Source organism: Lycium barbarum, chromosome 3 (genome assembly GCF_019175385.1).
Source record: "Lycium barbarum isolate Lr01 chromosome 3, ASM1917538v2, whole genome shotgun sequence".
NCBI lineage: Eukaryota > Viridiplantae > Streptophyta > Magnoliopsida > Solanales > Solanaceae > Lycium > Lycium barbarum.
In genome coordinates, this window is record NC_083339.1 from 57,662,411 (window position 1) to 57,681,827 (window position 19,417).

The following is a 19,417-nucleotide window of genomic DNA, read 5'->3' on the forward strand; positions in this document are numbered from 1 at the left end:
AATGCCACATTTTCTATATAGCCTCCTATTTCCTCTAACAACGGAGTCATCTCAATGTTGCCAAATCTAAACACGACCCTCTTTTCATCCCAAAACACAGTTGCAGCCTCGATGATGTCTCTGCAGGGCTGGATATCCATCAAAGACGGTAAGTGTCCCAATGCTCCACGTACAACCCGCTGTCCGTAATCCCCCAAATCAACCCACCATGTTGTTAGTTGGGAAGGGACGCTCAAAACCATGCTGAATCTCGGGTAGGCATTGTGTTGACTCATGGTTACCTGTGTTCACAAATGGTTAGTTCTACCTAAATAGCACATGGTCCACATAACGCACATTCATCCTTCAAATCAATGCACATAACGTGATAACCGTCGCTCGGGGTCGTAGACCCACCTGGACATTTTGGAAGGGGTTGACTAATGGACTTAATACACCCTGGGTATTAAGCCTCCTAGGTTCGTGCATGCCCTTAAAGGGTTTTGGCTTAGCTCTATCTTAGGCTGACTAGGAGTTGTTTTCCTATGACGCAAGGCTCCCCCAAGCGGACAACTTGGGAGTGGAAAGTCCGTGGCCGTCGACTGCACCGCTGATCGACTAAATCCACTAGACCAATCCAACTAAAGGGGTAATTTAGTAGTGCACGGGCGCAAACTGCGAAGCCGCTTTAAGTGTGTGAATATGTGTGAGTTTTCCAGGAGAGGAAGAAATATGAGCGAAATGCCAATTTAAGGAAAGCAATAACATACATATTACATAGAAAATTTACATAATAAAACAATCACTTAAAAGAACATTAAAAAAAAAAAAAAAAGCAACAATAAAGGCAAAAAATAAAGAAAACAACGAAATATCCAACAAATTTAATTATTAACCTAAGTTGTTATGGTTAAGAACCTAAAAGTCTCCAGCGGAGTCGCCAAGCTGTTATACCCCATTTTAACCCGGGAGTTGAAGCGGAGTACGACATATTGGAGATTCCTAAATATGCTTTTGTTTATTTTAAGGAGTCGCCACCTAATTAATTTTAACGGTGAATTAGGACACCTAGATATTAACTAAGGTAAAGTTAAAACTAAACCTCTGTTAATGGTCTGCTTAACCAATGTGATTCTAGGTAAGGGTTCTATATTATCCTAAAGGGAAGGGGTTAGGCATCCTTTAGAATCCGTTAACTTACGGTTATCCGACCAAACTTAGATTAATTAATTAATATTGGATATAGTATTTAAATTTTAAGAAAATATCTTGTGCAAATAAGACTTATAGAAAGATATAACGATTTGTGCAAAAGAAGATTTTAAATGCCATTTATAGAAGGACTTCAAATAATGATGCTATTTAAAAAAAAAAAAAAGAATGGGACTAGTAATTCATATAAGAGGAGATTTTAGAATGCTATTTGAAACAAAGGTTTTATAAATGTTGCTAACGCTTTAAATAAGAAGGCTATTGAAATAAGACCAATACTTTATAAAAGGAAATCTTAGAATGATATTTGAAATAAAATTTATAATAATTATCAATAATTTTAAAAGGAAGTAGCATAATAAAATGAGTCTATACGAAAATAGGATAATCTAACATATAAGTAAAGAAGACGTAAATTTATGCAATGCTTTAATAAATATTTGAACGAACTAAACAATGAGATATTAATTGACTTTAGTTTTAGGAGTATGAAAAAATACGAAATAGCTAATAGCTTTCTTTTGTCCATTTTTTATTATCTTTATCCATTAGCTTAATCAAGAATATACATGATTGGCTCAAAATCTGTAGAGTTATTTTAAAATACGTTTGCGTGTTGATGACGTTCTGAAATTAAGACACTAAAATATGATTCCTCTAACTCAAAAGAATTTATGCTATCAATTATTCTAGGGGGTAAATATTATGTATATTATAAATATAAAAGGAGAAAATGAAACTTATGGGAGATTGCTTGTGAGTTTTTCTCCTAAATTTACTACCCAATATGTTAAAGTTAACTCACTAAATTCGCTAAGTTCATCTAAATCAAGAAGAATAAAACAAAGTAAAATGTTAGTCACATAATACAAATCGAATGAAAATGAAATATATAAAAGTAAATCAAATGGGCTCAGCCCATTTTGGGATTGTTGGGCCTATGCGTTGTTTGGGCTTCGGCCCAGCAGCTTTTCTTGTATTGCTGTGGATCTGGACTGCTATTGGGGCCTTGGCCCAGCAGTCTCTTTTTTTATATTGTTCTGGGATGCTGTTGGGTTGACACGGAAGAGGTTTCGTTCACGTTGGACCTTTGCCCAAACCGAATGCGGAAGAAGAAGGAGTCTCTCGGACTCGTATACGATTGGTCATGCACAAAACGAAAGGAAAGGATTAGCATATAATCAATGAATGAGGATAAACATGTAAAAATTAAACTTGAAACAAGTCAGTAGATTATGTATATCATTGTGTATATTTAAGTATTTTCTATGTATACACATTCATATTAACTAAGATATACTGGTGATATACATCAGTATATACAGCCCAACCCAATATGCCTGCAATACACCATCATATACGAACTTTAAATAGAGCCAAAATCATCACAACATTTTTCCTTTCTTTTGGGGGCAGATCTGGCCATTTATTTCATAATCAATTAACAGAGATTAAGCAAAACCAACTAGTTGACATACATCGGATGGCATAACCCAAAATGAAGAGATTGAACACTGCCTTAACGAAATTAAAACATTTTGCAGTATACTAAGGCACAGAATCTGCCTAGCAGTGACAGTGAACATCGCGAAACTAACTACAAAGTACGCTCAGCACAGAGTGTGCATAGCAGTGGCAGTGAGTTTCACACAATTAACTACAAAATATGCTAGGCAATAGAATATGCATAGCAGTGGCAATATACTTCATAAGACTAACATTCGGAGGTTCAGGTCATGTTCAAAACTATAGACAGATTTGTAGGCATGATTATGACACACAGTTTCAATCAACCCAATCAAATGAATGTATATCTTCTTTATTAAACTGATCATGCTAAATGTAATACAGCTTTTCAAACAATGCAACAATGAATCCACACTGACATAGCAACTAGTCGCAACTAATCAGGTAAACAGCCAGTACGGAATGAGAACCGATCAGACCAACATTCATGATTCTATTTTTTATACAACCATTAGAAGATGGTTATTTCAAAGGGGAAGTATTCTGGCCAAACAAATGAAAACAGGTCTTATATCTGGCCAAAGTATACAAAATGTACTCCCTTGTATGCACTTCAAGATATGCAAGTTGTATCTACTTCGTATACGACAAACACACATAGAAGATGAATGTAAAGCTTTCATGGAATCAACACTCATGAAGAGATCCAAACAAGAACAAGTTCAGAATTTCTAGAGAGAGGAGAAAAAACTAATCAACTGTCCTTTAGTTATGACCAATTCACCCAAATCTTTCAGCATGACAAATTTTTAATTCTTTTGAACAGAGGATTGTGCATATTAGGTGACTAGTTCCCTATTGTCTTATACTAATATGGAAACAGGTTGTTCAAGATATGATTAGAGCAAATAAAAGAGGTGTTCATTCATATTTGACTACATATTTTACCTAGAATATAGTAACAGACCACGTAGTGGACAAGGGAGCGTGTTCAAAAGATGTGCTGGACTGATTTCTTTTAAGATTTTTGGCTAAACTGTTACTTTATCAACAGAGCTTCCTCACTATCAACTATGAAACTCAAACTACGACTGACAGTTTCAAGTAGTGAAACAATGATTTAGATAACACCAAACAGGATTTAAAGATATAGAATATTCTTACACGCACAAAACAGGACCAAGCCTACAGAACAGTGATGGCTTAACTCACTAATTTAGAATGCAACTGAATGAATCTAACCTTTTGTAGAATAATGAAATAATTGTAGACTAAAATTACAGAATCGTAACCTAGATTAAATTAATTCAGGCTAACTAATCCTAGGAAAGAAAGCTAATGCACAAAGTACGATTACAGGTTGCCTAAATCAAATTGTCACGTGATATTCCAAAGACATATAGGCAAAACAAAGACAAACATAAAACGCCTAATTAATCCAAACTTGCACATAAAACTGTAAATGTCACAAAAAAACTAAACTAGACAGGATTACACATGCTTAATACAACTAAAATAACTACGAACGAAAAAATGAAATACGAATAAACCAAACAGAGCACCTGAACAGTTTCTCAACACTACAAACGAATACTGAAAAAATAATCTAAGGGAAGGAAATTTACCTTTTGCAGGTGCAGCGAAATGGGTGCGGGGCTTCGATATCTACTCGAACACAATCGAATCCGAACTTGCGATGCTCGGATTCGCAACAACACCAAGGCAAACGAAGAATTGATTCAGTATTTTTTACTGATAACAAACAAGATTAAAACTTCCAATAGAACTCGTATTTTAGGGATTTTTGCGACTGAAAGCTTTGATTTTTAGGGGGAGGGGGTTCAAGAACTGTGATTCTTTTTTTCCCCCCTTTTCTTTTTTTTCTTCCCCCGTTTTTGTTCTCCTCCTTTATAGGTTTGTTTTTGTTGTTTTTTGAACTGAAAAAGGGAAGGAGGAGCGGGAGAGAGAGAAGAGTGGGGGACAAGGGTGAGTGGGGAGCGGAGAAGAAGGAGGAAAAGGGGGAAGTGGGAGCGGCGGCGAGGGAGGCGGGAAAGGAAGAGAGGAGACGAAGAAATGGGAGAGGAAGAGGAAAGAGATGAAGCGGCGGGGTGCGAAGGAGGGAAAAGAAAATGAAGGGAAACCCTGTTTCCCTTATTTTGCTGAGAAATGAATTGGACCCGGTCCATTTGTGGACCGGGTCAAATTTTAGACTGGGTATTTAAGGGTGGACTAGTGAATTAAAACATGGACTGGTCTAAAAATTGAGATAGAAAATATGGTCTAGTAAAAAAATATTAGGAATTAATCAGACTTTAATTTGGGGTCCGGTAAGTCAAAATACGGACTGAGTGCAAGAAATAGTTTGGCTTCTAAATTTGAATAAGAGACACATTTTGATTAACGATGTACTAAGGGTGCCAGAATATCACCTAATACGGAAATATGTAATTATAAAGACCCGGTAAAAAATTATATGATGTCGCAAACGACCGTGCAGTAATATTTAATAACAAATGCTATCATTAAAATGTGCGAAGTAAATGCGATGCGTATGCGGAAGTTGGTAGAAACGTTGAGAAATGCAAGTTTGAATAATACTGAATAATAGCAGAAAATAAATAGCGGTAGTAATACTGCTAATACCAATAATGATAATGGTAATAAGGATAATGTTGATGATAATTGTGATAAAAAATAATAATAGATATAATAATAATAGTAAATAACCAATATTGATAATAAAAAATGATAATAATTAATAATAATAATAAAGATGATAGTAATTAATAATAAAAAATAATAACAATAAATAACAATTATTGATAATGATAATAAATTAATAATAATAATAATAACAATGGGGGTAATAATAGGATAATAATAATAAGAAATAATAATGATGATAATAATAATAAATGATAATAATAAAAAATAACGATGATAATGATGATTAATAATCGGTAACAAATAACGCTGATAGTAATGATTAGTAATTAATAATAATAATGATAATGATAATGATAATGGAAATAACAAGAAATAATAATTAATGACAATTATTAATAAAATAATAATTTAAGAATAATAATAACAATAATAATAATAATAATAGTAATAATAATAATAATAATGATAATAATAATTGCAGTGGAATAATAAAACGCGGGTGTTAATAAAAGACTAATAATTATAGTAAAATAAAAATGCATATATATTTTTTTAATTTCTCAAAATACCAAAGGTATAAATAGATATTTAGGGGGGAGAGGCGGGACAAAATTGGGTGTCAACAGTGTCCACCTCCAAAAAATCGAAACCGAAATAGTCAAACTGAAGTTTGATAAAACCGAACCGAAGAACCGAATGCCCACCGTAGTTTATTCTCGACAAGTATGTTCTCTCATATTTGGTGAGAGCTTGGAGATATTAGGAAATGTATTGATGTAAATGCTACTCGAACCAAATTTTTCTTAGTAGTTTTAATTATTTTGCCATTACTCGGTAGGACCATATTCCGTGAAATCAACTTAGAGTTGAGATACTCTTAGGTTGATTATAGTTTTATACTCTTGCAAAGCGTAGTTATTCATTTTGTAATTGATTTTGTTATTTTCATTATTAATAAAAAAATTATTTTGATTTCAATTTATCAGTTTTATGTTTTATTGTTTTTGAGAATATGAATTAGTGTAAATGGAATCGCTTCTAATATCATATCAAAAAAATTGAATTGAAAAAACCGAAACCAAACCTCAAAAAACTGAAACCGAAATAACCGAACCGAACTAGTTTATTTCGGTGTTTAGTGTCCACCTTCAAAAAACCGAAACCGAAATAGCCGAACCGAAGTTTGATAAAACCAAATCGACGAACCGAACACCCGCCCCTAACAACATGTCATGTGTTAAACAGGTGTCTAATCCGGCCTATTTTAAAGAAAACTCCCTATGAGTTGTGGAAAGGTAAGAAGCCAAACATCAGCTATTTTCATCCATTTGGATGCAAATGTTTTGTCCACAACAATGGTAAGGACAACATTGGTAAGTTTGATCCTCGAAGCGATGAAGGTATTTTTCTTGGATATTCTAATAATAGTAGATCTTATAGAGTTTTTAACAAATGTACAATATCAATTGAAGAATCCATTCATGTTATATTTGATGATAGTAATCATTTAGTCGAGAAAGGTAAACTTGCAAATGAAGAATAAAACCATTCACCAGTCACCACAATCACTCACTCCACTGACTAAGGAAATCCCTCAACATCAACTGCTTCAAATGATGAGTCAACTAATCTGACAGTTGGACCAATTCCAAATGAATGGAGAAGTGAACCTGACTATCCAAAGAAATTTTTGATTGGTGACACAAATGAAGGAATGAAGACAAGGGCATCTAGTAAATATAATGCTAACTTGGCTCTTATCTCAAAACTTGAGCCAAAGAAAGTTGATGAAGCTCTAAAATATGATCACTGGGTTAAAGCAATGAAAGAAAAGCTAGATCAGTTTGACAAAAATAAAGTATGGAACCTAGTTCCCAAGCCTGAAAAGGCACCAATTGTTACATCTCGAAAATTTCGAGCCGTTCGCGTCGTAAGTAAACTAAGGCAAGTTCGAAGAGGTCATGGAAGCCTTATAAGGTTAAGGAATACTTTTAACAAGTTCTAAGAAAGTGTATAAAGGTTTCGAGATCAAGAGAATCGAAAAATTAAGTTTGTCAAAATTTTGGAAAACTTGGCAGAATTTTGGACAGGAAATTCTGGTCCAACTTGAGGGAGGTGTATCTCCTAGAATATGAAGAGTTATGAAATACATAACCCATGTAAATTGAAGTTCATTGAGTCTAGTTTCCAATGAAATAAACCGTTCATTGATACGACTATCCAAAGAAATTTTTGATTGGTGACATAAATGAAGGAATGAAGACAAGGGCATCTAGTAAAAATAATGCTAACTTGGCTCTTATCTCAAAACTTGAGCCAAAGAAAGTTGATGAAGCTCTAAAATATGATCACTGGGTTAAAGCAATGAAAGAAGAGCTAGATCAGTTTGACAAAAATAAAGTATGGAACCTAGTTCCCAAGCCTGAAAAGGCTCCAATTGTTACATCTCAAAAATTTCGAGTCGTTTGCGTCGTAAGTAAACTAACGCAAGCTCGGAGAGGTCATGGAATCCTTATAAGGTTAAGGAATACTTTTAACAAGTTCTAAGAAAGTGTCTAAAGGTTTTGGGATCAAGAGAATCGAAGCAATTAAGTTTGTTGAAATTTTTGAAAACTTGGCAGAATTTTGGACAGGAAATGCTGGTCCAACTTAAGGAAGCTGTATCTCATAGAATATGAAGAGTTATGAAATACATAACCCATGTAAATTAAAGTTCATTGAGTCTAGTTTCCAATGACATAAACTGTTCATCAATACGACATTGGAGTAGAAAGTTATGGGCGTTTCAAGATGGGTTGGAAGAGGCTTCTTCGCGAACAAGAGCCAAAGGCCTCGCGAACGCGAAGGCCAAAATTGGAGTCGGTGGAACCGACTTTAAAAAGGTATAAATACCCCCCATTAGCCCCATTTTTTCATCATTCAACACTTCCAAGAGATTTAGAAACCTCTCAACACATCCCCTTAGCAGTTATAGTCCTATTGATCAAAAATTCAACAAGATTACGCTAAACTAGTTCATGAAAGGTAATTGTTCTTACTTCTACTTGATGTTGTCAGTTTGGTCTTGAAGCAAGTTTTGTGAGTTGAAGTTCTTCAAGTATAAGGTATGTTCTTCATCTTGAATTTGATATTGAGTTATTTTTGGATGATTTTATTGGTTTAAAGTAAAGGAAAACATGGCATAACGGTCGTAATTTGATGTGTTGATGTTGTTGGCCTATGGACTGACTTTCGAAGGAAGTTTCAGACGGATTTGTCTATGTTTGACATGTAGTATCTTGATTATGTTATTGTTAATGTTGTTAGTGATGTTTGGGAGTTGTTTTGGAATTTGGAGGAAGTAGATGATATAGGGGAAATGCTGCCTGAATTCTCGTAACCCGAATTATCCTTGGATATACAACTTATCTAAGTTGATATATGAACATGATGGAATATGATTAAGGATATAGCTTTCAACAATATAGGTACGGGTGAAGGGCAAGCATCGGAATAAAGGATTCTTTTGAGTGGCGGCTTGATGAATAAGGTATGTAAGGTGTTCATTTCCATCTTTCTTTGGCACAAATCCAGCTTGAACATGAACACGAGCATTCCATAACAATTCACTCCATTCCTATGCTATGTATTTCAAATTTGAATGCCTTAATTATTTGATTGATTCTTGAAATATTATCATGTTTATCATCATTAAGTTATTTCTTTGGATTCGATACGAATTCCATAATTCATTCGGAGGTTACCGACCTTATGTCACTCCAAAAGGCCCAATGTCAGTTCATTGACTCATTATGCATCATATATATATATATATATATTGCACTATTTTACTATACCGCGCTTTTACTACACCGCGCAATGCTATAGTCGGCCGGGCAGGCGCGTAGATGCTCACACCACTGCAGTGGGAAGGTTATGATGATACCCCGGACGCGGGATGATAATGATATGATGATCATGATGTGTGTACTGAGTATGTAAGGCAGGGAAGTAATGACATAAGTAAGACATAATATAACATAAATGAGGAAAGGAGAAACCTAGACATCTGCAAATCGTACGAGATGCAATGCATGATAAAAATCATTTTTCGTATGCAAGTATATATATATATATATATATATATATATATATATATATATATATATATATATATAGTAATGACATAAGTAAGACAGAATATAACATAAATGAGGATAGGAGAAACCTAGACATCTGCAAATCGTACGAGATGCAATGCATGATAAAAATCATTTTTCATATGCAAGTATATATATAAAAAATGATTTTTATCATGCATTGCATCTCGTACGATTTGCAGATGTCTAGGTTTCTCCTATCCTCATTTATGTTATATTATTTCTTACTTATGTCATTACTTCCCTGCCTTACATACTCAGTACTTTTATCCGTACTGACCGTTCCACTTCTTGGGGTGCTGCATTTCGTGCTGCAGGTCTTGACAGATAGAGCGGAGGACCTCTTCAGTAGGATTGACAGCTCAGCGACGTCAGCAAGTGCCATTTATCCGGACTTGCTTATTTTGGTACATACTATGTTCACGTGTTATGCATATGTATCTTTTGGATATGACGAGTCCATGTCCCGTCCAGTATGTCATGTATATGTACTCTTAGAGGCTTATAGACACAGTGGGGTATATAGATTTTATGTCTGGCCTCGTCGACCCTGTTTTGGTTTTGATATTCTCTTGATAGCCTTACCGGCTTTATGACACTCATGATGTTGCAGCGCCATTGTCAGCTCGCCTGTGTGTGTCTATATATATATATATATATATATATATATATATATATATATATAGCCTTACCGGCTTTATGACACTCATGATGTTGCAGCGGCATTGTCAGCTCGCCTATGTGTGTGTGTCTATATATATATATATATATATATAGCGTGCAAGTGTCCCTCGAGTATATTATATGATAATCATGGTATATGTTACGCCAGGTGGTATCCAACCTACAGGTTGGTGCCTGTCATGCTCCTCGGTGGGGTGTGACACCAATCATTGGAACCAAATGGATGTTTAGGAATAAGCTGAATGAAGTAGGTGAAGTTGTGAGAAACAAAGCTCAACTAGTTGCTCAAGCATACTCGCAACAGGAAGGAGTTGACTATGATGAAATATTTGCTCTGATTGCTCGATTAGAGTCAATTCGAATTTTAGTTTCATATGCTGCGTTTAAAGGTTATAAATTTTTTCAAATGGATGTTAAAAGGGCTTTCTTAATGGTTTCATTGATGAAGAAGTTTTTGTAAATGTCACGACCCAACCCCGTAGGCCATGACTAGTGCCCGATCTGGGCACTCAAACGCATTCTAGTATATGGCAGAAGCCGACAAGGCTTTATTTCAAATTTAGCTAATTTTTAGAAAAATTTCGGCAGAGTTTCCTTTGTTTTACGGACTATCCCATATATCCTGCACGCAGAAAATACCAACAAAGGCCACACAGGGCCAACAAAGCAACATTTACATAAATGCGGACCGGCCGCCGCGGCGAATGGGATCGCCCAAACACAACATAAGCACCCCACTGTACAGAAAGATCCCGACCCACAACATGTCCACAGACCTCTAACAAACCGACAGAATCATATGACGGGACAGGGCCCCGCCGTACCCATGACCGAGAATATACATATATAGAAGTGACAGACTATACCAAAAGATGGCTCTGAATAAAAGAGCGCTCCAAGAATAGCAGAATGAGATCCTAAGCAGACGGATCAGAAAACCTGTCGTCGGTACCTGCGCGGCATGAAAACGCAGCCCCCGAAGTAAGGGGGTCAATACGAAATATGTACTGAATATGTAAAGCCTGAGTTGCAGAAACAAAATCATAACTGGTGCAGAACATACAGAAAGTAAACGGAAAATCCAAAGTGTCAGATACATATTTCCAAAACATGCAGAGTGCGTACAGAACATATGTCATATCAAATCCGGCCCCTGCTAAGGGACTCGGCAGACCGAACGTTGCCACCCTCCCGACGCTGGTGCCACAACACAGAAGAATCAGAATAGGGGCATAACCCCGTAACATAATATGTCATATCAGATGGCCATAGTAAATCATATCAGAACAAACGTACATGGCACAGCATACTCCACAAACCCATGTACGCATATACCTGCCCCCTCACATCGAGGCACGGCGAACAATGCAGGGGATTACGCTTGACAACATATCCTGGCCCGGGATCAGTGTGGGAAACATTGGGGCATCCACGAATAGAGTCGTGAGAAACTAATGCAAGTAAAATATCATAAATGTTTCCATAGACTCGATGAGGCATATCAAAGACAAACCGATCCGATGAAGTCGGAAGGGATCATAGTAAATGAGTTTCGAGTATCAAAACAATTTATCAGACTTAATGGAATATTTAAAACCATATTAGTTAGGTAATTAAAAGGGTAGTTGAAACGTTTCTTTCAAAAATCGTTCAAAAAGGGGACTTTAGTACATTAAGGGCAAAACCGGGAATAGCGGGCCCACCTCGGAACAAGCAAGGCGGTGGGCTCAAATTACGCCCCTTAAGCTTATGGGGTCACCTATAAAGGTTCTACGGACATTCTATAGCTTTTCAAGGAGTTTAGAGGAAGTCTACATACTTTCAGGAAAAGCATATCAAAATGGTTCAATTCTACTGAAGGAAAAACTGAGATTTTCTCTTGCGGATTGCGATGGCCAAGAAGGTCTTTTGAGGCCCGAATCCGATCCTAAAACACTTAGACATGCCAAAAGAAGGATCGGGGTAGCTTTACATACCTTTCAAGCTCCTTACGCCTTTCCAAACTCACTTCCCGTTTCGTCAAAAATCTGCAAATGGTCAAGTTTGCCCATTGTAAGTTATAGATGCTACAAATTCAATTCAACTCTTATTTGTCTACCGAAATTTCGGCAGCACTTCCCCTATACATATAGCACCCCCGAGAACTTAACTCGGCTCACAATCATCAACAACAACCCAAGCAACAACATCAACATCAACAACAAGCATTAGAAACACAATATGGCAACACTAGTTCTACTTGCCGACATAATGTCATAACCTTTACTTTAACCTTAACTTTCAAACTATTCTCAACAATTTCACATTCATTATCAATCTAGATTACCACAACATAGTTTAAAAGCATTTCATATCGTTTTCCACAAGATATTCATACGATATACATAATATACAAACTTTTCGCCAAAGTCATAACGCATTCGAAACTTCTAATCTTTGACTTACGTATTCATAACATGATTCCACCTTCCAAATTCATCAATACCCGTCATAATTTGCAACCTAATAACTTCATTTTCATAATGTCGCAAAATCATACTTAAACGACATAAGTTTTCTACATTCCATTTCAAAGCAAACTCATATCGTTTTACTTTCATTTACATTGCAAGAATCACAATAACACAATTAACACACTAGACAAACTTAATCCATTTCCATTCCACACACCCCATACCACACGGCCAAACACCCCACTACCAACTACTATCCAATTCATTCAATTTTCATTTCCAAGATGCATTTCATCCCAACCACAACTAGAATATGATATAAATTCAACACCTTACAATTATACACATACATATATATACACGGCCACATGCCTATATACATATCCACTTGGTAAACTTCTATTTTTCCGTAGAATCAACTCATTCTCACATACTACAACACAAACAAAACTTCATAACACAATAAAAAGGAATGAATCCTCACCTTTTTCTCTAGTCTTCTTTACTTGAACTAGTGATCAAATTGAGGAACCAAGTGCTTCTTCCTCCAAGACAACTACACCAAGTTGAAGAGGCTACCCAAATTAGTAGGAAAACCACAAAATATAAATTTTTGAAGCAAGATTTTTGTGGCTTATTTTTGCACTCCAAACCCGAAACCCTCTTCTCTTTCTCCTCTCTTGCTTTGTTTTTCTTGTCTTCTAAGTTTTTCTTGAACTCTCCAATGTATATAATAGCCCCTTAATTAAATTGTCACATGGTTGCCATGTGACTTGGGTTTGGGCCAAGTATGTTGGCCGGCCACCCCATTTGAGTTGGGCCCAAATTTTTCTTTCAATTATTTGGGCCCAATGGATTATAATTCCCGTTTTGTAATTCCCGAAACTAATTTTCGAAATCCCAAATTTGCCCTTAGCGTTCCTCGACACTTCCATATTAATATTCTTTCATAACAACTCAAGGGTTACATAAATTCAATTATGACCTTATTTCATACAAGTCCAAATTATTTCCAATTTTCCAAAGGTGTGAAAACACGGGATATAACATCCTCCCCCCCTTTAGAACATTCGTCCTCGAACGTAAAATTAATCTTATAGGGTTTGAAAACACTTTAGGGGAGTTCATGGTTACAAGCAATACATATGACATACGATTGGCATTGAAATGAAATTAAGTAGGGATTCAAGGTTACCTGTGGGCATAGGGAACAGATGAGGATATTTCTTCTTCATTTCTTCCTCGGACTCCCAGGTCATTTCCTCCCTATTCTCGTTCCGCCACAGTACCTTAACAGAGGCTACATCCTTATTACGGAGCCTCCGTACCTGACGGTCCAAAATAGCCACGGGCTGCTCCTCATAAGATAACTTCTCCGTCACCTGAATATCATCCGCAGGGAATATTCTGGAGGGATCACCAATGCATTTGCGGAGCATAGACACATGGAATACCGGATGTACTGCTTCCAAATCAGATGGCAGGTCTAACTCATAGGTGACATTTTCGATTTTCCGCACGATCAGATAAGGCCCAATATAACGCGGACTAAGCTTACCCTTTCTGCCGAACCGCATTACGCCTTTCATAGGCGATACCTTCAGAAATACCCAATCACCAACCTGGAATTCCAAAGGACGACGTCATTTGTCAGCGTATGATTTCTGTCGACTCTGGGCTGCCAATAGTCGTTCCCGAATAAGTTTCACCTTATCAACGGCCTGCTGGATCATATCTGGGCCGATTAATTCTGTCTCGCCAATATCAAACCAGCCAATAGGTGATCTGCATTTCCTACCATATAAAGCCTCGTACGGAGCCATCTGGATGCTGGAATGGTAGCTGTTATTATAAGAAAATTCAATCAATGGCAAGTGATCCTCCCAGCTACCTCTGAAATCAATAACACAGGCTCGCAACATATCTTTAAGCGTCTGGATAGTGCGCTCAGCCTGTCCGTCACTCTGAGGATGGAAAGCTGTGCTCAGGCTCAGCTGAGTCCCTAATCCTTCCTGAAAAGATCTCCAGAAGTTCGCCGTGAACTGAGCACCTCTGTCAGTGATAATAGATATAGGAACTCCATGAAGCTTCACTATTTCTTTAATATAAAGCCTGGCATAATCCTCGACGGAATAAGTAGTCCTGACGGGGAGAAAATGGGCTGATTTTGTCAGCCTATCAACAATAACCCATATGGAATCATACTTCCGTGGAGTGCGAGGAAACCCTGTAATGAAATCCATATTAATGATCTCCCACTTCCACGTCGGAATTTCCATTTCCTGCAACAGTCCACCCGGTTTCTGGTGTTCAATTTTGACCTGCTGACAATTTGGGCACTGGGCGACGAATTCTGCGATATCCCGTTTCATACCGTCCCACCAATATAAGCATCGGAGATCATGGTACATCTTCGTAGACCCAGGATGGACCGAATAGCGAGCATAATGTGCCTCGCTCATAACCTGCTGCCGAAGACCTGCAATATCAGGTACACACAACCTGCCCCTGGGTAATAAAGTCCCGTCCGGAGTGAACTCGAACGGAGTCTTCTCCTTATCATAGGCTGTGTCTCTATATCGTGCCAAAACAGGATCTTCATATTGATGCCGTTTGATATCTTCCTTAATAGATGATTCAGAAACCCCTCAGACAGAAATCCGTGTACCTCTAGAATCGGCCAGACGAACCCCAAGATTAGCCAACTGATGAATGTCACGTACTATCTCTCTCCTGTCTGGCTGTAAATCGACCAAGCTGCCCATAGATTTCCGGCTAAGCGCATCTGCAACAACATTAGCCTTGCCCGGATGATACAGAATATCCACATCATAGTCTTTCAGGAGCTCCAGCCACCTCCGCTGCCGCAAATTAAGCTCTTTCTGCCTGAAAATATACTGGAGACTCTTATGATCTGTATAGATATCAACATGAACGCCATATAAATAATGTCTCCATATCTTCAGGGCATGGATCACCGCTGCAAGCTCCAGATCGTGAGTAGGATAATTCTTTTCATGCTTTTTCAATTGCCGAGAAGCATAAGCTATAACTCTGCCGTGCTGCATCAATACATAGCCCAATCCCACTCCAGAAGCGTCACAATAAATAACATATCCATCGGGTCCCTCTGGAAGAGTCAGAACTGGGGCTGTAGTCAGCTTCTCTTTCAGCAACTGGAAGCTTCGTTCACAAGCATCAGTCCACTGGAACTTGGCTCCCTTCTGAGTTAGCCTTGTCAAAGGCGCTGAAATCGAAGCAAACTTTTCCACAAATCTTCTGTAATAGCCTGCTAACCCCAGGAAACTACGTACCTCTGTGGGCGTCGTGGGTCTGGGCCAATTTTTCACGGCATCAATCTTTAGTGTATCCACCCGGACACCATCAGCTGCAATAATATGGCCCAGGAATGCCACTGAAGCCAGCCAGAATTCACATTTAGAAAATTTTGCATATAATTTCTGATGCCGAAGTACCCCTAATACCGCTCTCAGATGATCCGCGTGCTCTGCCTCGGACCGAGAATAGACCAGGATGTCATCGATAAATACAATTACGAACATATCCAAGAATGGCCTGAATACCCGGTTCATTAGATCCATGAATACCGCAGGAGCATTTGTCAGCCCAAAAGACATAACTCTGAATTCATAATGCCCATATCTGGTTTGGAATGCTGTCTTAGGAATATCGGCCTCCCGTACCCGTACCTGATGATAGCCAGACCGAAGATCTATCTTCGAAAAATACTTGGCGCCCTGCAACTGATCAAACAAATCGTCAATTCTGGGGAGGGGGTATTTATTCTTCATGGTTACCTTATTCAGCTGTCGATAATCAATACACATACGCAACGACCCGTCTTTCTTACGCACAAATAATACCGGGGCTGCCCAAGGCGAAGTGCTGGGTCTAATGAAGCCTTTTTCTAACAGATCCTTCAACTGCTCTTTCAGTTCTTTCAATTCTGCCGGTGCCTTTCTGTACGGGGGAATAGATATCGGCTGAGTATCTGGAAGCAAATCAATAGTAAAATCTATCTCATGCTCTGGAGGAAGGCCTGGAAGCTCTTCTGGGAACACATCTGGAAATTCATTAACCACGGGAACTGACTGAAGAGTCGGCGTTTCTGCTGTCAAGTCTTGTACCCGAACCAGATGATAAAAATAACCCTTTCTGATCATTTTCTTTGCCTTAAGGTATGAAATAAACTTACCTTTCGGCGATGCTGTATTACCGGCCCATTCTATAACTGGCTCCCCAGGAAACTGGAAACGAACTACCTTATTTTGGCAATCAACATTAGCATAATAGGAGGCTAGCCAGTCCATTCCCATAATAACATCGAACTCGACCATATCTAACTCCACCAGATCTTCCTTAGTGTCACGGCCACATACAATTACAGAACAGTTCTTATATACCTGTTTTGCTACAATAAAGTCCCCAATCGGTGTGGCTACCTCAAACGGCTCTATAGGTTCAGATGTTATACCAATTTTACAAGCAACCAGAGGCGAAATATATGACAAAGTCGAACCTGGATCAATCAATGCATACATAGACCGAGAGAAAACCAATAATGTACCTGTAACGACATTAGGCGATGCCTCCTGATCCTGGCGGCTGGACAGAGCATAAATGCGGTTCGAAGGACCGCTAGTACTAGAAGCTCCACCACGGCCTCTGCCGCGACCCGCTGGTGCTGAAGTACCTGGCCCCGTAAGGCGCATAGCCACTGATGAAGATGAAGACCCGGCGGCTGATCCGGTAGGCTGCGCTGCACCACCCGAACTACCCTTATACGGGCAATCTCTCACGGAATGGCCCTGACGGCCACAAGAAAAACATGCACCGTTGGCTCTGTAGCACTCCCCAGGATGGTATCTGCCACAATAAGAACACTGAGGCCTAGGTGGCCTCGTCTGACCAGAACCCCTGTCTGTCCGCGAACCTGAAGCCCTGGAGCTCTGACCTGCTCCTGAATAACCTGGGCTATCAAATCTGCGACCTGTAGGCTGTGGAGGTTCGCTCTGTGCCGGCTGGGATAGATGTCTGCTAGGCTGCTGCGGCTGCTGAGGCTGCCTGCCCCGAGAATCTCTAGAATACCCAGATGATCTGGCCCTCTTGGGCTGTCTCCGATCCTGGCTCCTATCAGGCTGACGCTCCCTATGACGGTCCTCCATGCCCTGGGCGTGGGCCTGAATCCGGGACATATCCATGCCGGGCTGAGCAGCCAATACCAAACAACTATCGACAAAATAACGGTCCAGCCCCATAATGTACCTGTGCATCCTGTCAGCTATAGTAGCTACCACAGCAGGTGCGTATCGGACCAATGAGTCGAACTCCATACTATACTCTCGAACACTGCGACCCCTCTGCCTCAGCAATACGAATCTGTCAGCCTTGGCCCGCCGTAACTCCGGAGGCAGAAAGTGGCTAAGAAAAGCCTGAGAAAAATCATCCCAAACTACTAGGGGAGCGCCGTCGCCTCTGGATAACTCCCATGACTCGTACCAATTTTCCGCTATATGATACAACCGGTAAGAAGCCAATGTGACTGACTCTGTCGCGGAAGCATTAATAAACTGTAAGGTGCACCGCATCTTCCTGATGAACTCCTCGGGATCCTCCTCGGGCTTTGTCCCGAAGAACTCTGGAGGGCCAGAAGTCAAGAACTCACGGGCTCTCGAACTGTCACGCCTGTAAGCCCGGTCATCTCCCAGTCCGTGCCCCTGAACCTGTCCTGCCACAAGTCTAGTCAATAGTTGGACTGTCTCTCTCATAGTCTGATCCTCAGTCCCTAGCCGTGGAGCTAGAGGCTCAGGTACTGGAATCTTGGGAGCTGGCGGTGGAGCCGCCCCTCGACCTGCAGCCGCTGCTGCTCCAATATCCTCTACGTGTGGTGGGGTGGAAGAGCCCTCTGCCGGGGGCACAATATCAGGAGCAATATGAGCATGGGCCCTGGTAACCCTCTGGGTCCGACTAGTCTCTCCCACAGCTGCTGCCTTGGCCTTTTGGGCCGCTGTCGCCTTTTTTGGAGGCATAACTGCAAACGTAACAATTCGTTAGGGAGGAATCATCCTGATAACACAGCTCTATCGCACGATCTAAGACAGAAAGAAGGGTAGTATCCTAAATGCCCTGTAGCCTCCTGTTTATAGGTATGGTGCACAACACACCGATAAACAAGACTCTACTAGACACGGTCTGTAGACATTCCGAGGACGAACCGCTCTGATACCACTTTTTTCACGACCCAATCCCGTAGGCCATGACTAGTGCCTGATCTGGGCACTCAAACACATTCTAGTATATGACAGAAGCCGACAAGGCTTTATTTCAAATTTAGCTAATTTTTAGAAAAAATTCGGCAGAGTTTCCTTTGTTTTACGGACTATCCCATATATCCTGCACGCAGAAAATACCAACAAAGGCCACACAGGGCCAACAAAGCAACATTTACATATATGCGGACCGGCCGCCGCGGCGAATGGGATCGCCCAAACACAACATAAGCACCCTACTGTACAGAAAGATCCCGACCCACAACATGTCTACAGACCTCTAACAAACCGACAGAATCATATGACGGGACAGGGCCCCGCCGTACCCATGAACGAGAATATACATATATAGAAGTGACAGACTATACCAAAAGATGGCTCTGAATAAAAGAGCGCCCCAAGAATAACAGAATGAGATCCTAAGCAGACGGATCAACAAACCTGTCGTCGGTACCTGCGCGGCATGAAAACTCAGCCCCCGAAGAAAGGGGGTCAGTACGAAATATGTACTGAATATGTAAAGCCT

At 39.4% G+C, this 19,417-nt stretch overlaps 1 long non-coding RNA gene across 1 annotated transcript; it reads right to left on the reverse strand.

Moving 5' to 3' along the window:
* Positions 1-10,870: 10,870 nt before the first annotated feature.
* Positions 10,871-13,219, reverse strand: LOC132633885 (uncharacterized). The gene is made up of 3 exons (XR_009579909.1): positions 13,086-13,219; positions 12,125-12,175; positions 10,871-11,100 (listed from the first exon to the last, which is right to left on the reverse strand). It is a non-coding gene; the product is annotated as an uncharacterized LOC132633885 (long non-coding RNA).
* Between the last annotated feature and the right edge of the window lie 6,198 nt (positions 13,220-19,417).